Here is a 20,286-nt window from a genome sequence, read left to right as displayed (position 1 = left end):
AAGTACAGTTACCAGAAGCTATGTGCAGATGAGTCTTTCATCTCAGACCAATGATTGAATTGAATTGAATTCTTATCGCTTCTGCTTAAGACTAGGCTTTTCTTTCAAGCAATCGTGGGAAACTTGCTTGGTTCTGTACCATAGCTTTCTGCCTTCTCTCTTTTTTTTTTTAAAAACAAAGTCTTGACTTAGAATTTTGACTTGTGAAATCTGCAGTTATGAAAACAGAAGACTACCCTTTTAACTTATTCTTACATGTCAGCTTGTGCTGAAGGGGAAACTATTTGATGTCCCATTAATGATTTTTATTTGCTTTCTTTTCACGTCTTAGTCTTGCTAGTTAAATATTTGGTCAAATAGCCTAAGCATGAAATTAAATAGGGATCAAAACTGGCAATGCAGGTTCAGTCTGGTGCAGAGCTGATGATCTGAATGTTCCAACAATCCCCTACTTTTGGCCAGCCTTTTGTTCCATGCCTTAATCACTCAGTCTAATCCTCCAATAGTCTCTCATAACTTTTTGCTTATTACCCCAGTCATCATGCCTCTTCTTCATGTAGCGAGGCAAGATGGTGTCTCGCTCCTTGTGGGCATACCTATTTCAGTGTCACTGGCACCTAGGAAATCTGGGTAGACTGTTCTAGGTCAAATGAAAAAAATAACAGGAACCAAGGGATTTCTGGGTAGTTTGCCTGACCAGCAGGCAGGATTCTGGCTCTACTCAACCTTTCCAATGTCTATGTCTCTGTGAGTATGTTAAATGAAGGGTAACATTTCTCCCCAGGACCAGAAATTTTCCAGTCCCTTGCAAAATCAGCTGAGATGTACTTGAAATCTTCATCATTAGCATCAAAATATACATCATCACTTAGCAGGGAAAATTATCCCATCATTCCAGATAATCAGCTCATGGCAGTGTTTTCAACAAGCATACATCAATAGGACATGTTATAGACATAATACATAATAATGCAAAGCATCACTCAGTAGGTTTTTTCAATAGCTAATTATCAAAATTACATGTAGGACTTATTGTATAGTCATTTCATCATTGCAAATTAATATCTACAGAAAACAAGCAAATAAGCATAATGAGCAAAACAATGGAAAACTACTAATAATTTTATCAATAGTTAATACGTAGCATTTCCATAGTGCTTTAAGCATTGCTAAACTTTTAAAAATTCTCCTTCATTTGGTTCTCACAGTAATCCTGGGAGATAGGTGATATTATTAACATTCACATTTTCAAGTGCAGAAACTAAGGAAGACAAAAGCTAAGTGATGGGAAACCCAGGGTTACACATCAAGTATGTGTCTGAGGCCAGATTTTATCTTAGACCTTCTTAACTCTAATTCATTGTGTTACTACCTACCAGTAGCTCTATGAAAGAACAAATGTTGGTGTATATGTAAGCAAGCAAATGACAGCACAAAACAAAAAGATATAACCGCCATTCAGTCAAAAACACTAGTAATAGGAAAATAAACATAAGCAGCAAAATAATAAAGAAAAACATTATATACAGCATGTAATTAGCATGTACATCAGCATATACAATATGCTGTTATATTAAAGCCATGCATTACAAGAATGACCCTAGTATTGCTGTTTGGCTACATATGTAGGCATTTCTCCAGTTTTACCTGTAACCTCATAGGTCAGCCTATCCACAGGTCACCTGGACCTAGCTGTCTTGTGACCTATTGACATTTCTGGTCCTATACCTAAGTGGTAGATGACATAAAATTCTGTATTCCTGTATCATAACTTGTTGGGGACCCAGACTGACTTATTAGTATTTTTATGTTTCATATCTTTGTAAATAAAAGTATAGGCAGAAGAATTATTTCCTCCTTAAGGGAGGAGGTCTGCACCAAAATGGTGCAAAGGCAACTCGGAGCTGGAACTATGTTGAGGGAAAAACTCCGGGTTCAATCCTCTCCACTGGTCAAAGTCTAAGACAAGCTTTTTAGGTTACAATGTCTTTTTCATTTTCTTGCTTCAGCTCTTCAGAATCTAACTCTCTATGGACAATCAGTGATTGTATTAAATTGCATTTACAGCATCCCCTTCTCAGAGGTTCTTCTCTAAACAGACACTGCCACTACTCTAGTGGAGGACCTCCTCACTTCATGCCTCAATTACTACAATAGCAAGCTGATGGGTCTTCCTGCCTCTTAAGTCTCTCCCTACTCCAACCTATCCTGTATTCAGCCACTAAAGTGATTTTCCTAAAGTGCAGATTTGATCATGTCACCATCCTCCTCTATGAACTCTCAGGAATCCTATTGCCTCCAGGATTAAATATCAAATGCTCTATTTGGCATTGAAAGACTTTTATAGCCTAGCCCCCTCCTATCTTTTCAGTCTTCTTATACGTCATTTTCCAGCATGTGCTCTATGATCTAGTGACACTGGCTGTGACTGTTCCACATTTTCTCTGACTGTCCCATATGCTCAGAATGCTCTTTCTGCTCCACTTTGACTACCGATCTTCAAGGCTTCCTTTAAGTTCCAACTAAATCCCATCTTCTTGATTGATTAAATTTGTTTAGTGTCTCAAGAACTTTTTTGGGAGTAGCTCTCCATCAGTCTGATAACTGGTGGATCTGTTGAACACTGGGGTTTCTCACTGTAACTCAGGTTCTTGGCAGTGAACGTGGGCATCATATCTTTGTGTCAGTGAGATCTTTTCTAGCCGGAAGTTGGTATCAAATGAGATACCATGTGTAGCGCCTCACAAATATTAAAGCATTATATAAATGCTATTTTTGTTTGATATTTTTTCCTATTGGAGGTAAAAACAATTTTTGACATTTGCTATTTAAAATTTTGAGTTCCAAATTTTCTACCTTCCTGCCCCCTCATGGAACAGGCAAGCAATTTTATATGGTTCATACATGTGCAGTCATGTAAAACGTATTTCCATGTTAGTCATGTTGTAAAAGAAAACAGACTAAAAAGAAGAAAAATAAATAAAAGTTTTAAAAAGTATGCTTCTATCTGCATTCAGACTCCATCAGTTCTTTCTCTAGAAGTGGAGAGCATTTTCCATCATGAGTCCTTTGTAATTGCCTTGGATCATTGTATTGCTAGGAAGAGCTAAGTCATTCACAGTTGTTCATCATACAATATTGCAGTTACTGTGTACAATGTTCTGGATCTGCCCACTTTACTTTGCATCAGGTCATCTAAGTCTTTCCGGGATTTGAATGCTATCACTGTTGCTATTCTTAACATTGTCATTATTATTCTCTATCTCAGCCAAGAGGTTCATTGATTGGAAGTTTTTGCAGTCTCCATTTTCTAAGACTACCAGAGTTCAAATGAGCTGTTGCTCTCACCCAAACATCAGCAAGTATGATGCAAACTTGATTCTGTAAAACCTGTGGCGTCAATTTCTTGTAATACATTCGGATTAGAAATTCTACATGGTGATTCTGCTGAGATTTTTCTTCATGTCTCAGTGTTCCTAAAAGGCATATTTGAAATGTTTAAGCTGTGGGTCTTCCTCAGCATGGTAAGGTATACTCTTAGATTTTTTTTGACATGCTTTCCAGTTCTAGTATTTCTTTAAGTAACTTATTCTTAAAATCTCTGCCTTGGTCAGAAGAAATCCTTACAAGAGAAATGCTTCTAAGAAACTTTAATCACTTCTGACCATGGAGGTTCTAAGTCCAAAGATTATAGGGAATGCCATCGCAGTTAGAGTCATAATGTAATGGCAAACACAGTTTTATTAAAGTGATAGAAAAGATAACAGGGGCCTCAATAACCCCTCCGAAGTGTTTACTGTACAGAATGAGGGGATCAGGTAGACCAGAGAAACACTTTTGATATAAAATTGAATTGTTTCTTTGGGGACTAGCTCAGTCATTGGATCAGTAATTGGGTGTCACCCAAACATTTAGCACTTGGTTATTACACAACATATAAGGACAAATAAGGAAATTCCGGTGGCTGGGTTCAGATAGAGGTCACTACATGTCTGAAAATGAGAGAGACCTTTTGTTCAACCTGTCTTTGTGTAAATAAACTCTTCTGCAAAATTCCTTGTCAGCTATAGCAACTGCGGAAGCTTTTCAGGTTTCTTGTTGGGTATTCCTGTACATACCTGGTGAAATGGTCAGTCCCCATGAAGTTATCTATGACTTATTCTTGTTATCTCTTTCCCAAGATAAAGAGCCAATGCAGTCAAATTATAAAGGTACTTATTTGATAGTGTTTTTCTGAGAAAACCTCATGCATAGGTGTCTTATTTCTTTGCAACATATCTTACCATCTTTTGCCAATGTAATCCATTTCTTGCTCTCTTCTGGTTTCTCCCTTGACCCATCTGTCTGAAGTTATTATGTTGTGCTTTTATGGTACCAGCTGATTCCTGGTACTGTGCATGTGGTCAATTACAGTTTGGTACAGCATTTGATGGCCCATTTCCACCTTCTTCCATTGTCTTACCAGTGAGGTGCTTTCTAGCAAATGGAATTCAGGTGTTTTAGCAACTGCTTAGGAAGGTCAGTTGGTGTAGTAGCCTACCGGCAACTTATCTATTTGGAAGTTCTGGAAATTTCAGGGATGCCTCTCAAGTGGGAAACGGCCGAACAAATTGTGATATATGATTGTGATGGAATACTACTGTGCTATAAGAAATGATGAACTTAATGATCTTAGAAAAACATGGGAAGACTTGCATGAAATAATGAAGAGTGAAATAAGCAGAACTAAATAACAGCATGCAGTATACAGTAATAGCATTATCGTTTTAAGAATGACTTTGAGTGAATAAGCTATTTTGACTATCGTAAAAGCCCAAATTAACTGCAAAGGACACATGAAGGGAGATACTGTCTGCATACAGAGAAAGAACCGATAAATAGAAGTGTGTATATAATAATCTTACTTTTTGTAGTATGTTTGTGTACTTATTAATTTTTTAAAAAATTAATAATTTTATGCACTTATTTGTGTTTAATGGTAGCCATCTCTAGGGTGGGGGTGGTAGGAAGAAAGAAAGGAAAAAAAGAAATTTACTTGAAAATTTATATATTTGAAAGGAATAACAAGTCGGACATAACAGATTTGCAGTTTCATGTGCAATCGTCTTTTGTATTGTGCTGTGTTAGGGAAATGCTTGTTTTATTCCATAAATTAAAAATAGAATAAATTTAAAAAAGAAAAGAAAGTTTTCAACTTGTATCCAACTTCCTTGGTGTCACATATAACCTTCACTTCTGTCAATGTAACTAGCGTTTCAGTATCACACAATATTCAAGCCAGAACATCTGCATCCATATCAGTCTTTCCTACCTGGTAGTACATGCTTGACTGGCACTGCTCCCCGTTTCTGGCAAGTAGTATCTAACTTGGCACTAGTCAGAAGATAGGTCTGTGGGTTGTTTTCAGTTTATGCTTGGAATTTTGCTCCATCCGTAGTCTTTGAACTTTTTCACATCAAAATCAGTGACTCCAGCTGGTGTGTATAAGTATGTGTTGGTTAATGCAGTTAGTTCTGGTGACCATCACTCACTTGGTATCAAGTTACTCCTGATCACTCCAGGGTGGCATCTGTATTCAGGATATAGCCCACAGGGCAACAAGGTGCATGTACGAGGCTATAGTTTTAAAAGCAATCTGAACATTCTTGCCCTTCTGTTTCTGTGTCTCTTCAATCAAATATTCAAGAGTGAGGTCATCACTGGATCAACATTGGTAGCGTAGTTCTTAGCAACTTTATGATGGCAAGTCCTAGAAAGATCCTTAGATTCTGAAGGTTCTGTGGATGTGGCCATTTCAGGAGCACTTCTCTCTCCTCATATCATTGTTTATATCATTTTAATATACTATTTGACCCACTCACTTTAACAATCAAATCAATAGGCATTTATTTTTAGCACCTATAATATGCCAGTATAAGGGAGAACTTGTCATTTGAAAGTTTCAGACCATCTTCCTCTAGGTGATCTAACACTCGTCAGTCTTTCCTCATGTTCTTCTCCTATCTTTCTAAAGATAGTGGTGTTGTCTAGATACACTAATACTTCTGAGTAATTCATGTCACTGACTAATTTGTATATCAGCCATAGCGTTCAGAAAACCAATAAGGCTAAATCAACACTAGACATGTAAAATTATACCACAACAACAGTGTGAGGCAAAGCTACAAACAGTCAGTACTTGGCAAATAAACAATGTGGCAAGTATGAGAATGAGTGAATCACCAGTTAAAATGCAAGAATCATAGGAAAGCATTGATCGTATCCATACTCATATACCAGCAATTAGGCCCAATAAAATCCCAAGTCCAGAAATAAAATCCCAAGAAATAAAATAATATCCCAAGAAATAAAAATTAATTGCACATGTTCATTATCTGACCAGCACTTCCTTAATGTAATAATTAACATAATTGAAACAGGTACTTTACCTTTATAACAACTGTTTTATGAATGCAGCATATCAGTTCTAAGAGAAGAGTCCAACTCTATGAGAGATCCAAATAAAAACGAAACACACTAAAAACAGAAAACTGAAATTATTTCTTGGAAAAAATTTAGGACTGGAAAAATTTCTGATGAGTAAACACAAACGTTTTACATATATGTGTGTGTTTATGTATGCACACATAGACACATACATATACATATCTCTCTCTACGTATACATAAATATATATATATTTCATTTGAAAAATGAAAGATGAAAGGAAAATTCTTCCAAAAATATTTCAATAAAACTGAACTAAAATTCTGTTCAAACTGGAGAACGAAAGAAAAGACAGAATAAAGTAAAAAGTGAGAAAGTCTCAGTGGCCTCAGTAATACCAGGGCTGAGTTGAACAACCCACTACCAATTTAAAAAAAAACAACTGGGAAATAGTTCCTATTATATATGTATATCTATCTCACCACCAGGGGGAGTTTGTGAGTAAGGCCAGTGGATCTCTAGCTCCAGGTACTGGCCATCACACTCTAGCCACATTCTAGCTCCAGGTACTAGCACCTAGACTGAAGAGTTTTCAGTTAAGAACAATGGTACCTGCACAAAATCCTTACCTTGAACTATTTTTTTTCCTTCAAGTTTATTTGCAGGAAATTTGCTAAGCTCCACAATGTGACTTTCTGGCTCATGTTTCTCACCCTCCCTACCACCAAAGGAAAAGAAAATGTCTAATATTTGAGTAAGGATTTGTGAAATTTGCATTCTCTCTCTGGTAAGCTTATCCCAAACACCGAGCTTGCTCTGAGGGAAAAATAGTCTCCTGCTCCTTCACTCTACCCACCACCCTACCATCAGTCTTGCTCCTGGCAATTTAATAACCACAGCAAACAGCTCAGTTTTGTTGGCCAACAAGATTTTTGCAAATAACCAGTTAAATAACCTAAGTATCAAATTAAATGGAAGAAATAAAAATTTTTAGTGCTGTCTAAAACAGTTAGGATGAGGTGGTAACAAAACAGGATGCAGGGTAATTGACTGGCAAATAGTAAAACTTGGGTTCTCCTTGGACAGTGGAAGGAAAGGACCATTGTCTGAACCTTCCAACTAGTGCCTGGGTTAATAGTATAAGTTCAACCTGTTTTCAGAGCTCATGATCTCAGTGACTCTAATGACCCCTCCTTGCTCCTATCATTTTGTTCCATACTTGAATGACCAGACCTGCCCCTTTAAGCAGTGCCAAAATGGACTTTCTATCTATGCCTGGCCATTTTTTCTAGGTAAGATGACATTCTACTGCTCAGCTCTGTTGGAGCTCCTTAGCTGAATGTCATAAGCACCTAGGAACTTGAGGTGGTCTGGTCTAGGTCAAGTGCAAAGCTATAGGGATCCTGGGAACTCTGGCTAATCCAATTGACCAGAAAGCAGCTCCCTGGCTCCCCCAAAAGGCTTCCATGTCTTTGTCTTTAGGAATACACCAGAACCCCTACTTATACCTTTCCTAGACCTGGATTGTTTTCAAAACTCTTAAGCTCTCTCCCCTGGGGAGAAGCATCCCTGACCTTCAGTTGAAGAATTATAAGTGGCTTAGGGTAAGTGACCCAGAGGACCTTTCTCTAATAATTTCTGCTATTTGCCCCAGGAATAAGGACAAGAACTAGAGAAGACAGGAATTGGATTAGGGCAAGACAGGTCAAGATCTGGGAGTAATTACAGTTGTCATCTAATTGCAAATACTATTTCTCTGTACTCCTAAAGGTGCTCAGGAGCGCAGCTTTGAGAGTGGCACATTATAAATCATTTGTCTCTGGTTTGTGGGTTGAATCCACCCATTCCCCCCCACTACTACCACCACAGTAGGCCACATTGAGAATTTGGACTAAAAAGACTTTATTATTCAGCTAGGGAAGCCTCTCTCCCTAATAAAACTGAGGTGAGTGCTTAGCAAAACACGGACCTGCCAGTCCATACGCTTTGGGCTGAGGGGAGCTTCCTTTCCAGTTGACTCCAGCTTGTTCACCTTTACTTTTTCTCTCTAACCATTTTGTTGGGCCTGGGGTATTTTGCCATCATAAACCACCAATTAAAAGCCCTTTGGAGGAGGGGAAGGGTGGAGGTGAGGGAGTCAATAAGCAAACAGGAGGAGGAGGAGGAGGAAGAGATTAGAATGAAGGAAAGGCATGAAGTCCTATCAAAGAAAAATAAATTTTACAGAAGGGAAGCAAGGGGGCCCCTCCTCCTATATCTGTAAATCATCATGTTTTATGGTTGTGATACAAGCAAAAGGTAGGAGATAGGCCGTCCTTAATGGCTGGTGTCATTTACCTTCCTTATGGTTGTCTAAAGTTTCACATACCCCATCAAAGAGCAGCTTGGAGATGGGGACCTCTGTAGTTTCTTTTATTGTTTTTTTTTCTTGTTAACATCATTATGATAGTTTTAAAGACCTACTGTGAACTTTATTTAGTTTTTTGGTTTTTTTTTTGTAGAGGGGGAAGGTAAGGAAGTCAGGGTTAGGTAACTTGCCCAAGGTCACACAGCTGGTAGGTGTCAAGTGTCTGAGGCTGGATTTGAACTCAGGTCCTCCTGACTGCAGGATCCATGCTCTGTTCCCTGCACCACCCAGCTGTCCCTGTTCAGAAGTTCTTGAAAAGGTTTTGAGGGGGAAAAATGCTAGTTAGAGTATTTGGGACATCTGAGTTCTGATCTTTGCTGCATAGCCTTGGATAAATCATTTTAATTCAGCAAACCTTTATTAGGCCCTTGTGGGGTATAAGGCATCAGATCTGCATTAGAGCATGGTCCAAGTGTGCTAACATACCTGGCACACCCATGAATATAAAGATGTACTAGAGTTCAGTCCTGGCCCTTAAGAAGCTTACAGACAGAGTTCTTCTATAACTTCTTTCAAGACTTCATGAAGGGTAGCTAGGTGGTGTAGTGGATAGAGTTACCTGCCCTGGAATCAGGAAGACCTGAGGTCAAATCCAGTCTCAGGGACCTGTGTGTCCCTGGGCAAGTCATGTAACCCTGTTGCCTCCCCCCACTAAAAACAGAATAGTTCATCTACCATAGTCTACATTATGCCTTTTTCTTATCTTTACTCCCAACCCCAGTCTCCAGAAGAACCTTCCCTCATTCCTTGAAAATACTTTTTATCTACTCTTATGTGCAAAGCATTTCCCTAGCAGAACGGGGGCTCCTTGAAGGGAGGAATGATCTTTACTTTTGTTTGTATTTGTGTCCCCAGTACTCAGTACAATGCTTGGCACATAGTAAGTGCTTCATAAGGGCTTATTGCCTGCCTGTTATTTTATTTATAGCAGTACCTGGCTCGTTTGTTCTTCAGTTGTTTCAGTCATATCCGACTCTTCATGAGTCATAGGCACCTAGGAACTTCAGGTGGTCTATTCTAGGTCAAGTGCAAAGCTATAGGAATCCTGGGAATTCTGGCTTTTCTTTTGGGGTTTTCTTGGCAAAGATACTGGAGTGATTTGCCGTTTCCTTCTCCAGCTCCTTTTACAGATAAGGAAAGTGAGGCAAATAGAGTTAAGTGACTTACCCAAGGCCATATACCTAGTGAGGGTCTGAGGCCATATTTGAACTCAGAAAGATGGTCTTCCTGATTCCAGGCTCAACACTTAGCTGCCCCAACTTGGAATACTGAGTTTCTAATAAATAAAAGGTCTATATAGAATAGGACCAGGAATTTCTCTGTAAGCATTGAAGCAACATTGGAAATATAGTTGGGAATTCAGTGTGATGAAGGAGTGGAGTCAGAGGATCTTGCTCTGTTACTAACTATGTGATCTTTGGTAAGTCATTAGGTAAGCCTCATTTTAAAATCATGGTGGGATTAGATTTGTTTAGTTCTGTCAGTTGTGTTGACTCTTCGTGACCCCATTTGGGATTTTCTGGGCAAAGATTCTGTATTGGCTTGCCATTTTCTTCTCCAGCTCATTTTGCCGATGAGGAAACTGAGGCAAACAGGGTCAAGTGACTTGTCCAGGGTCACACAGCTAATAAATGTCTAAGGCTGGATTTTTGAGATTTCACTCTAAATTTCTTCCTGGCTCCTTGACTGTGTATTCATGAGAGCAGATGTGCTTACGGTACTCCATTTATGAAATTCATTCTGAACATGATGTTTTAGAGGGAGAGGGTCAGCAGCCAAAATGACACTGGCTCTTTTACTAACTTGTGCAGTTCACTTCACCTTATTGGCCCTCAGGTTTCTTATCTGAAAAATGAGGTTGAATTAGATGTCTTTCAAAGTTTCCTCCAGTTCTGACATTCTGTCATTTTAGAATTTCTTCTCACTTTCCCTCCTCTTCCCAGTTTGATCTTTTGCCACACAAAATCCTGAATGGAGAAGGTAGAGGAGAGTTGCCTTAAAAACTTTATTTTCTTTTTGGTCAAACGGACTGCAATTCTTTAAACAAATTGCCCCTGGCTTTTCTTCTCATCTCCCGAAAAGGTGACTTTCTTTAGTTCCTTGATCTGAGCGATGGAGCGAGGAGGGTGGAGTTCAGCAGTTGTGGTTGAAGGCTGAGGTTTTTATATGTTTCACCGAAGAGAACAGAATGCATGGTTCACTTCTAATGATAGGGCCCTTGCAGGTAGGAGCATGCTCGGGCCCTTCAGCGTGCAGACGTGTGGTTAGCCAAACGATGTTCCTGGAATTCCCAAACCGGATATGAAATTGCTAGCAGGATATAGAAAATGAGGACCGAAAGTGCCCAAAGTGCTTCACATAAGGAAAAGCTCTCTCCTGTTTGGTTGTTGGATTGGGCCTGGAATTGCTCTAAAGTCCTGCAGACTGTCAGGACTCTTCGGAAGTCTGTAGCCTTAGGAAAGCCTTGTGTGCATCTTGAAGTGGGACCTGCTGCTTCTGCAGACAGCTTTTTCTCACTTTAATCTGTTTACACCCAGAGTCTAAGACTTTTTTCCATGGCTGTATCGTGTCTGTAATTCAGTCAAATGCTTTGTGGTATTCCAGGCTAGATATGACAATGGTGCATTTGGCTTAAATGGAAAAAAACCCAATCCCCAAAACAGGCAGTGTGTGTAAAGGAACTTAACCCAGATTGGTTGTATCTATTCGCTGCTGGTTGGATTTGAGGGGAAATTTGTATTGGGGGTGGAGGGGATGGAGAAGGAAGGTAGTGAATGCTCAAGATATATATGTGAGAAGTTACGTAGAATAGGCCAGTGAGAATTCAACTGAGCAGTCTTCCCGAATAAGGGGAGAAGGGGGAGAGGTGGGTCCATGAGCCGTGCTGGGATATAGGCAGCAGAAAAGCTAACCTGCTAAATAAAAGAAAAAGAAAAAAGTTCTGATTTTTATCCAAACTGCTTCTTCTACACACAACCACTTCAGACCACATGCTACCTATACCCATTCATGACTTCATTCCCCCCTCTTTTTTGACATCACTATTTTTTAAAATTAACAAGCATTTATTTTCTTTCTTTCCCTACTCCCCTTTCCATTAAAGCAAAAATAAAGTAACAAATATGCATAGTTACAAAAACCTAATTCCTTTTTTGTCCATAAAAAAAGCATGTCTCATTCTGCATCTTGAATGTCTCGCCTCTCTGGCGGGGGTGGGTAGCATGCTTTCTCATTGGTCCTCTGGAATTATGATTAGTCTTATCATTGATCAGGGTTCTTAAGCCTTTCAAAGTTATTTGTCTTTACAATTTTGTTGTTCTGTGTTTTCCTGATTATCAAACATATATTCCCGGGTTTCTCAGGTGCCTTATCTGCTTCCTCATCCCTTAAAGAAACATATATTCCTATAGGTCCTGTTCTTCAGGCTCATTCCTCTCTCCTCCCTTCCCCTTTGTCTCTGTCTCTCTCTTCCTTCCTTTCTCCTCTCTCCCTTGCCTTCTTTCTCTCCCTTTCCCACTCTCCTTCCCTCTGTCTCTTTCTCTTACTTGTTCCTCCTACCTCTCTCCTCTCTCTCTCCTTCTACACACACACACACACACACACACACACACACACACACACACACACACACACACACACACACACACACACACACACTTACCCCTTTTCTCCATTCCTACTGAAACCATCCCACTTCTAGACCCTCTCTCTCTCTATCTACCTTAAACTCTGGCTTTCCATAATTCCATTTAGGCTTATTTCATGTTCCTCTTCTTCATCTAGCTTGTATTCCATACTAGTTAAGATTACTTTCTATTCCAGGGGTGGGGAACCTGCAGCCTTGAGGTCACATGTGACCCTCTAGATCCTCCACTGCAGCCCCTCGACTGAATCTGAACTTCACAGAAAAACCCCCTTAATAAAGGATTTGTTCTGTAAAACTTAGACTCAGTCAAAAGGCCACACCCAAGGACCTAGAAGACCACATGTTCCCCACCCCTGCTCTATTCCTTCTCTTTCTTGTCTTAATATTTTTGTTTATTCCACGCTTTGTGTTTGAAATAGACTTGTTCCACACACTCTCAACTTCATCTGTTGAAATCTTTCCTTTCTTTCAAGGTCCAGTGGAGATGCCACTTCCTTCATAAAACTTTTCTTCCTTGTCCCTCCACTTCCTCAAGCTTTTCATAGCCCTGTGCCTAGGCCTACTGTTTGTACCGATCTCACTTTGGCTTATGTTTACGTCACACTGACGAGGTCCTGTGCTATGTATATCTTTTTTGTTGTTCAGTTACTCAATTGTGTCTGACTCTTTATGGGGTTTTCTCGGCAAAGAACCTAGAGTGGTTTGCCATTTCCTTCTCCAGTTCATTTTATAGATGAGGAAGCTGAGGCAAACAGGGTTAAGTGACTTGACCAGGGTCACATGGCTAGGAAGTGTCTGAGGCCCGATTTGAGTTAAGGAAGATGAGTCTTCCCACCTCCTGAATAATATGTCATACTATGAGGGAGGAGAGAGAAAGGTAGGAACATGTCTAAATACAGCACCCTTTGCCTCTCCTTTCTTCTAGCTTTTTTCTGTTTTTCCTTTATTCCTTCCCCTAGGGATGGAGCAGAGAGATGGATAGGAAAGGTCATAGTATCATAGATCTAGGGTGGGAAGGGCTGGATGACTCAATAGTCATCCAATCAAACCTCTTCACTTTGCAGATGAGGAATCTGAGACCCAGACAAGTGAAATGATTTATCTAACATCACGTAGGCAGTGTGTGTGTGTGTGTGTGTGTGTGTGTGTGTGTTCATCCTTTATTGCTGAAGAAGACCATGCCATCAGATCATGATGACATGATGTGCACTTGACCTTGTTTTGAGTGAGGGAGGGCTGACATAGGCAGTAAACACCAGAGATGGGTATTGTACCCAAGTCCTGTGACTCAACCATCTCAGACATGCAAATCATACCACTCTGATGACAGAAAGTGAAAGGGAATTAAGAATCCTCTTGATGAGGGTGAAAGAGGAGAGTGCAAAAACTGGCTTGAAACTTAACATTTAAAAAAAATTAAAATCATGGCAACTTGGTCCCATCACTTCCTGACAAATAGAGGGAGAAGAAATAGAAGTAGTATCAGATTTTATATTCTTGGGCTCAGAGATCATTGAAGATGACAATCACAGTCAAGAAATTAAAAGATACTTACTCCTCAGAAGGAAAACCAAGGCAGATCTGGACAGCATCCTAAAAAACACAGATATCACCTTGCTAATATATAATTCATACATATGTCCATATAATCAAAGCTATGGTTTTACCAGTAGCAATGTATGTTTCTGAGAGTTGGACTATAAGGAAAGCTGGGCACCACAGAACTGACATTTTTGACTTGTGGTGCTAGAGAAGACTTTTGAGAGTCTCTTGGACAGCAGCTGGAGATCAAATCAGTAAATACTTAAAGAAATTAATTCAGACTATTTACCAGAATGCCAAATACTGAAGCTTTAGCTTAAATACTTTGGTCACATAATGAGAAGGTGGAACTCACTGGAAAAGACCCTAACGTTGGGAAAGATTGATGGCCAAAGAGAAAGGGGACAGCAGAGGATGAGATGGAGAGACGTTCTCATGAAAACAACAAATATGAACTTGGATGGACTTCAAGGGATAGTGGAAGACAGAAGGGTCTGGATGTGCTGTGGTCCATGGGATCACAAAGAGTTGGACATGACTGAATGACTGAACAGAGCCAGGAGACATTGAGGTCAATTGGAAAAGCTAAATTGTGCTACCTGAATTGGGAAACAGCAGGGTAAAGAAAGTAAAGCTTGTAAGCTCAGCCTTCAATATTTTAGTTGTTCTCATATATTAGTGGGACCTGGAGGAGAAGAATAATTGAAATAGCCAAGAAGTCCAATACCTAGATCACTCTGAGCAGGTATGGCTGACTTGTATTTGGTAGAAAGGGAAAGGAAAATATAGACAGGGTCCTCTTTTGTGACATGGACTTTTTTGACAGTCTGGTGAAGCCCATGAACCTTTTCTCAGAATCATTTAAAAATAAATAAAATATGTGGGAATGCAGAGGAAAACAAATATGTTGAAATATAATTATCAAAAATATTAGAAAAACACAATTTATAGATCACAGGCTAAGAATTTCTGATAATAGTGTTACCAAAACAATGGGGCCAGTAAGGATTGAATACTGGCAGGACTTAGAAATAGGGACCAGAAGGAAGTCTGAGTAATTAAGTGAAGCCATGAGTCCATGAGATGGTTCCAGCAGAGAGATCAGTGTGTTGATCACCCCAGAATCTATGAGAATGATGACCACAGGCATTGCCTTTCATATTTCAAGATCACTGTAGCCTTTGTTCCTAAGAGAGCTATCCTTTCCAAGGTTCAACACTTCAGCTTCAGAGTGTCTGGAATGGCATGTTTCTAGGGGATGACACCTGGCTTCTCGAATTGGGTAGAATTTGGGAAGAGGGTGCTTCCAAAGAAGACCCGTGGACTCTAAATCTTCTTGGTTCTATTGTATTTGAGAGGGGTGCTTAGGAACATCTCAACTCTGAGCCCTATCATTACTTGCAAGCTTTAAGTAGATTGATGGCATTAGAAGCTTTGGGACTTTGTATTTATAGATGTAGGAAAATAGTCCTTTATTTATAAACTGTCCTCTCTCAAATGATTTCCAGAGAAACCGTTTATTCATTTACCCTTAATCTACAGATCATATTCCTATAGTCCTTTCAAAACTCTTTTTTAAAAATCAGTGCCTCTAGGAAGCCTTCCCAGATTAAAACTTTGGATCACTTTGCACACTGTCTATACCTCATTAGTTTTCATTTGAAATGTATGATAGCTGCCGTCACATAGTAGGTTTAGAAATACAACACCAGCTTCCTAGAGGGGGATTATTTTTCCCTTGGCAATATCCCTGCAATTCTGAGAGCTGTTATGAGATAAATGAATGGTGGTATCTGCAAGTGGATATATAGACTCAGAGGATAGGTTTTCCTCAAGCATGGAGAACTAAAAAGAGCAGAAATATCACAAAGGCCCGGTCTTTTATGCTGGTAAGAACATAAGATTTAGAACTGGGAAGGACCCTCAGGGACTATCCATCAAATCAGTTAATTAGCTATCAAATCAGTTCAACAAACGTTCATTAAACACCTTTGATATACAAGGTATGGTGCTCAGTTTTGGAAATATAAAGAGGAAACAGGGTCCCTGCTCTCAAAGAACTTAAATTTCTTTGGAAACAAAGCTGTCTGACATTCATCTAGTGCTTTTAAGATTTGTGAAGCTTTTCATACATTTCATCCTCATTGCACAGAGGAGGAAATCATGGTTCAGAGTAGTTAAGTGAGGTGTAGGAAGTTACAGAGATAGGATTAATTGTGGAATCTCAGATTTGGAAGGAACCTCAAAATTTATCCAATCCAGACTCTATTTGGGGCAGCTAGGTTGCTCAGTGGATAGAGTGCTGGTCCTGGAGCCAAGAAGACTCATCTTCCTGAGTTCAAATCTGGCCTCAGATACTTACTAGTATGTGACCTTGAACAAATTACTTAAGCCTGTTTGCCTCAGTTTCCTCATCTATAAAATGAGCTGGAGAAGGAAATGACAAGCCACCCCAGCATCTCTTCCAAGAAAACCCCAAATGAGTTCACAAAGAGTTGGGCATGACTGAAAAACGACTAACCAACAGCAAACTGGATATAGTAATTGAGACCAGAGTTTGCTGGTGTTTAAGAACCAGCTTTCTGGGGGGAAAATGTATGCATGACACACCTCTAAGTTTAATCTACATTATTAGTATTTTCTTTGTTACTTTCTTAAGGCTGATCAGCCCACAAAACAATAGATCAAGTTCTGATTTGTGGCATTTGCAGATTTCTGAGACAGAAATGCTCACACTGAAAATTTAGCGATTGACTCTAGCACACCCCTGCCTAGGAGCCAGGCAGAGTATGAGAGATCTACATCATCTCCCTCATGCTGGATACGATACTTACACATATACAGGCTATCATGCTTTTGTATTTTTTGGTTGCTATGTCACCTTGCAGATTTATTGAGATTATGGTTCACTAGAGCTCCCTCTTGGCGGAGTTGGCATTCAAACCCAAGTTCTCTGATTCCAGATTCAGATTTATACTGTTATTTCAGTAAAGATATAAATTGTTTTTGATGTTTTTTAAAGTGTGGACAGTCTTAGATAGCTGAAGGTTGCACAATCACTGAGTGGGAAAGACAGGACTGAAGGCCAGACCTTTTGAGTTTCAGTTCCACCACTCTTGTTTCAGTAACTGGTTGCCACCTCATTCCATGTGACTTGGAAGTATCCCTATTTGGGGGATTTCTTTTGGTTCGTGTCTTTTATTCAATGTGTTCACGAACATGCCCTGTAGGTTTTTTTTTTTGAAAAATTAAGATTATAGTAATCATCAGTTTTTAGTAGTTATCTTTTCAGGTTCTAAGATAACTTTTTTGAGTTCTTTCACTTTCTGTTTATTGATTGATCACCCAGGAATTACTCTTAGAGGCACCTGTCACAGTTTGTAAGAATTTAGGTAATTAAAACTGACAACAAAATCTTTCATTTTCATTATTTCTAAGAGGCAACTATGGGCATCTAGATAATGCAGTAGGTCTGGGCCTAATGAATAGTGCCAGGTCTGGAGCCAGGAAGAGTCATCTTCCTGAGTTTGTCTGGCCTCAGACACTTACTGTCTCTGTGATCTTGAGCAAGTCACTTAACCCCGTTTGCCTCAGTTCCACATCTATCAAATGAGCTGGAGAAGGAAATGGCAAACCACTCTAGAATCTTCACCAAGAAAACTCCAAACGGGGTCATGAAGAACTGGACGTGACTGAAAAACGACTAAACCACATCAAAAGACAGTCAGGTGGTGCAGCAGATAGAGTACTGGGTCTGGAGTCTAGAATATCTGATTTCAAATCTAACCTCAGATACTTAGTATAATTGTGTCACCCTGGGCAAGTCATCTAACCTCTGCCTCAGTTTCCCTACAAAATGGAGGCAATAATAACATCTATCTCCCAGGGTTGTTATGAGGCTCAAATGAGGTATCTGTAAAACTTTTAGCACAGTGTACTAGTAGACAACTTGTACATAGTAGGCAATTGACAAATCCTTTTCTTCCTTCCTCCTTCCCTCTCTTCCTCCTTCCCTCCCTTCCTTCCTTCCTTCCTTCCTTCCTTCCTTCCTTCCTTCCTTCCTTCCTTCCTTCCTTCCTTCCTTCCTTCCTTCCTTCCTTCCTTCCTCTTTATCAAACCTCTTATCAAAGCTGTTTATAACATTATAGTTCCTTACATTATAGGAGGTTTTCAATGAACCACTACTGATTAAACAAAAACATTTATTAAGCACCTACAGTATGCAACATATTTGAGTGCTTGAGATATGAATAGGAAAGGGGAAAAACGTTCCCTGAATTGAGGAGCTTCCATTCTACTCATAACAGTAAAGATTTGATTTAATTAATGAGCCAGTATCAACAGAGGGATGTAACTTTCTCACGATGTTTCTGTCATTCTTCTCCTTAATTGCTCTTAATGACTCTGCACCTCTCTTCTATTTCCAGCAGAACCCTATCATATAACAAAAATGTGTAGTCAAAAAAAATCCCCAATATTTGGACCATTTCTGAGAATGTGTGTCTTATTCCCCACCTATAGTCTACTACCTTTTTGTTGAGAAGTGAGAGATATATTTCTGAATTAGTCTTCTGAAGTCAAGATTGACCCCTGCATTGATTAAGCGTTCTGGTGCCTTTCAGTATTATTTCCCTTACATTATTGTGGTCGTTTTGTAGCTCATTTCCCTGCTTCTTCTTACTTTGCTCCACATCAGTAATTCAAGGTTTTCTGGGTTTCTCTGAGTTCTTTCTTCTTTGGTTCTGTAATATTCCATTTCACTCTTCGGTCACAATTTGTTTGGTCATTCATCAATTGATGGGGACCCACTTTGTGTCTAATTTTTTTCGCTACCACAAAAAGTGTTGTGATGAGTACTTTGGTATATGTGAGACCATTCTCTCTGTCTTCAGCCTCCTTGTAGTACATTCCTAGTAGTTAGATTGATGACTATGTACAGCATAGTATCTTTTCCAGTATAATTTTATATTATTTTCTAGAATGATTGTAACAGCTCATAGCTCATAATTAGTTTCCCCCCACATGTTTAGAGGGGCTTTGAAGAGAGATGTGGCTAAAATTCAGACACGAATCTAAAGCCAGAGGTCTTGATGATATACAAGTGAGCCTCTTCTATCTGAATAATTAAGAGTGATCCATGTTTCTGAAATACTTTCCCTTTCCCTGACTAAGCAACCAACCTCTCTTTCAGCAACTGTGGAGTTACACCTGAAAATGAACATGGACTTCACTTTCACTCATCTGTGGGGATGAGTTCTGCAAATGATTTAGGGATTCTGTATTGACCAAGTAGACAGTAACATGGCTTTTGGGCAGAGGCTGCCTTTCAGTCACAGCTCAGCTGTGTTTCAGTTTATTTTATCCCGTGCAGGATATGGAACAATGGTCACATTTCTTATTTCTTGGCTGCTGCTTTCTGGCACGCTTGACGGGATTAAGGACTGAATGCAGGTGGGTTTCCTTCCCCTCCCCTCCCTGTCACCTGGACATTACCATGGCGATAATCCTCCCTGAAACAAAAATAAAGAGGAGAACCGGTTGGACAGAAAGTGTGGCTGAGAAATCTTCGAAGGAGGCAGAGAGGTGAGGGAATAAGAGTCAGAGAAGCAACAGAAGGGAGGGCCCTGGAGAGAGGGAAATGGTCAAGGTGAGGGGTAAGGTGTAGGGTGGGTACCTCCATGACTTTGAAGTCTGAGCAGATGAAATTTTAGGAAAGAACCTTAGTCTCTAAAAATGCCTGTTCATTCAGGGATTGGATAGGTTCTTGGTTTTTGTTTTTTTTTTTGATTTTGGCAATCAAAAATCCTGTCTAGCTTTTTTTCTGCTCTTGGATCCATAGTCCATATGCATGGAGGACAGAGTGATTTTATTGGTTAGTGAACTCCCTGAAAAAAGAAATTTCTCCTGCTAATGCACATCCATACCCTCTTTACAAGATATAGTTTTAGACAATTACTTAGAGCATTGAGAGGTTCAATCATTTGTCCAGGGTCACAGAGCCCATAAATTTAAGAGGCAGGACCTGAACCCACATCTTCCTGATTCTGAGGCCAACTCTCAGTTTCTCCTTCAGTAGAAATGAGCTGGTGATTCACTGGGGTTTGGGGGGGTGGGGATTATAATTTATATGGGCTTTGGAATACCTTTGGGTCATCAGCTTCTAGAGAACTTCTGACAATTTGGAAAGATTTCACTGGGTCAGCAGGCAGAAATCCAGCTCAGAGCTTAGTAGGGCAAAATCAACAATGACTGAGGTCAGGCTGGG

General features: G+C 39.7%; 1 long non-coding RNA gene across 8 annotated transcripts in view; it reads left to right on the top strand.

Moving 5' to 3' along the window:
- The window catches only part of LOC140528074 (uncharacterized), a 261,449-nt gene that overhangs the window by 158,887 nt on the left and 82,276 nt on the right, over nt 1-20,286 (top strand). The window contains exon 1 of one of the 8 annotated variants that reach the window (XR_011975065.1): nt 9-19,472. The exons of the other annotated variants lie outside the window; for them this stretch is intronic. This is a non-coding gene — a long non-coding RNA (uncharacterized lncRNA). Of the gene's footprint in view, nt 1-8; nt 19,473-20,286 lie in introns of those variants that run through there. 8 annotated transcript variants of the gene reach the window in all.

Source organism: Notamacropus eugenii, chromosome 2 (genome assembly GCF_028372415.1).
Source record: "Notamacropus eugenii isolate mMacEug1 chromosome 2, mMacEug1.pri_v2, whole genome shotgun sequence".
Taxonomy (NCBI): domain Eukaryota; kingdom Metazoa; phylum Chordata; class Mammalia; order Diprotodontia; family Macropodidae; genus Notamacropus; species Notamacropus eugenii.
The sequence above is the reverse complement of the archived record's forward strand: the minus strand, read 5'-3'. Positions and strand labels throughout refer to the sequence as shown.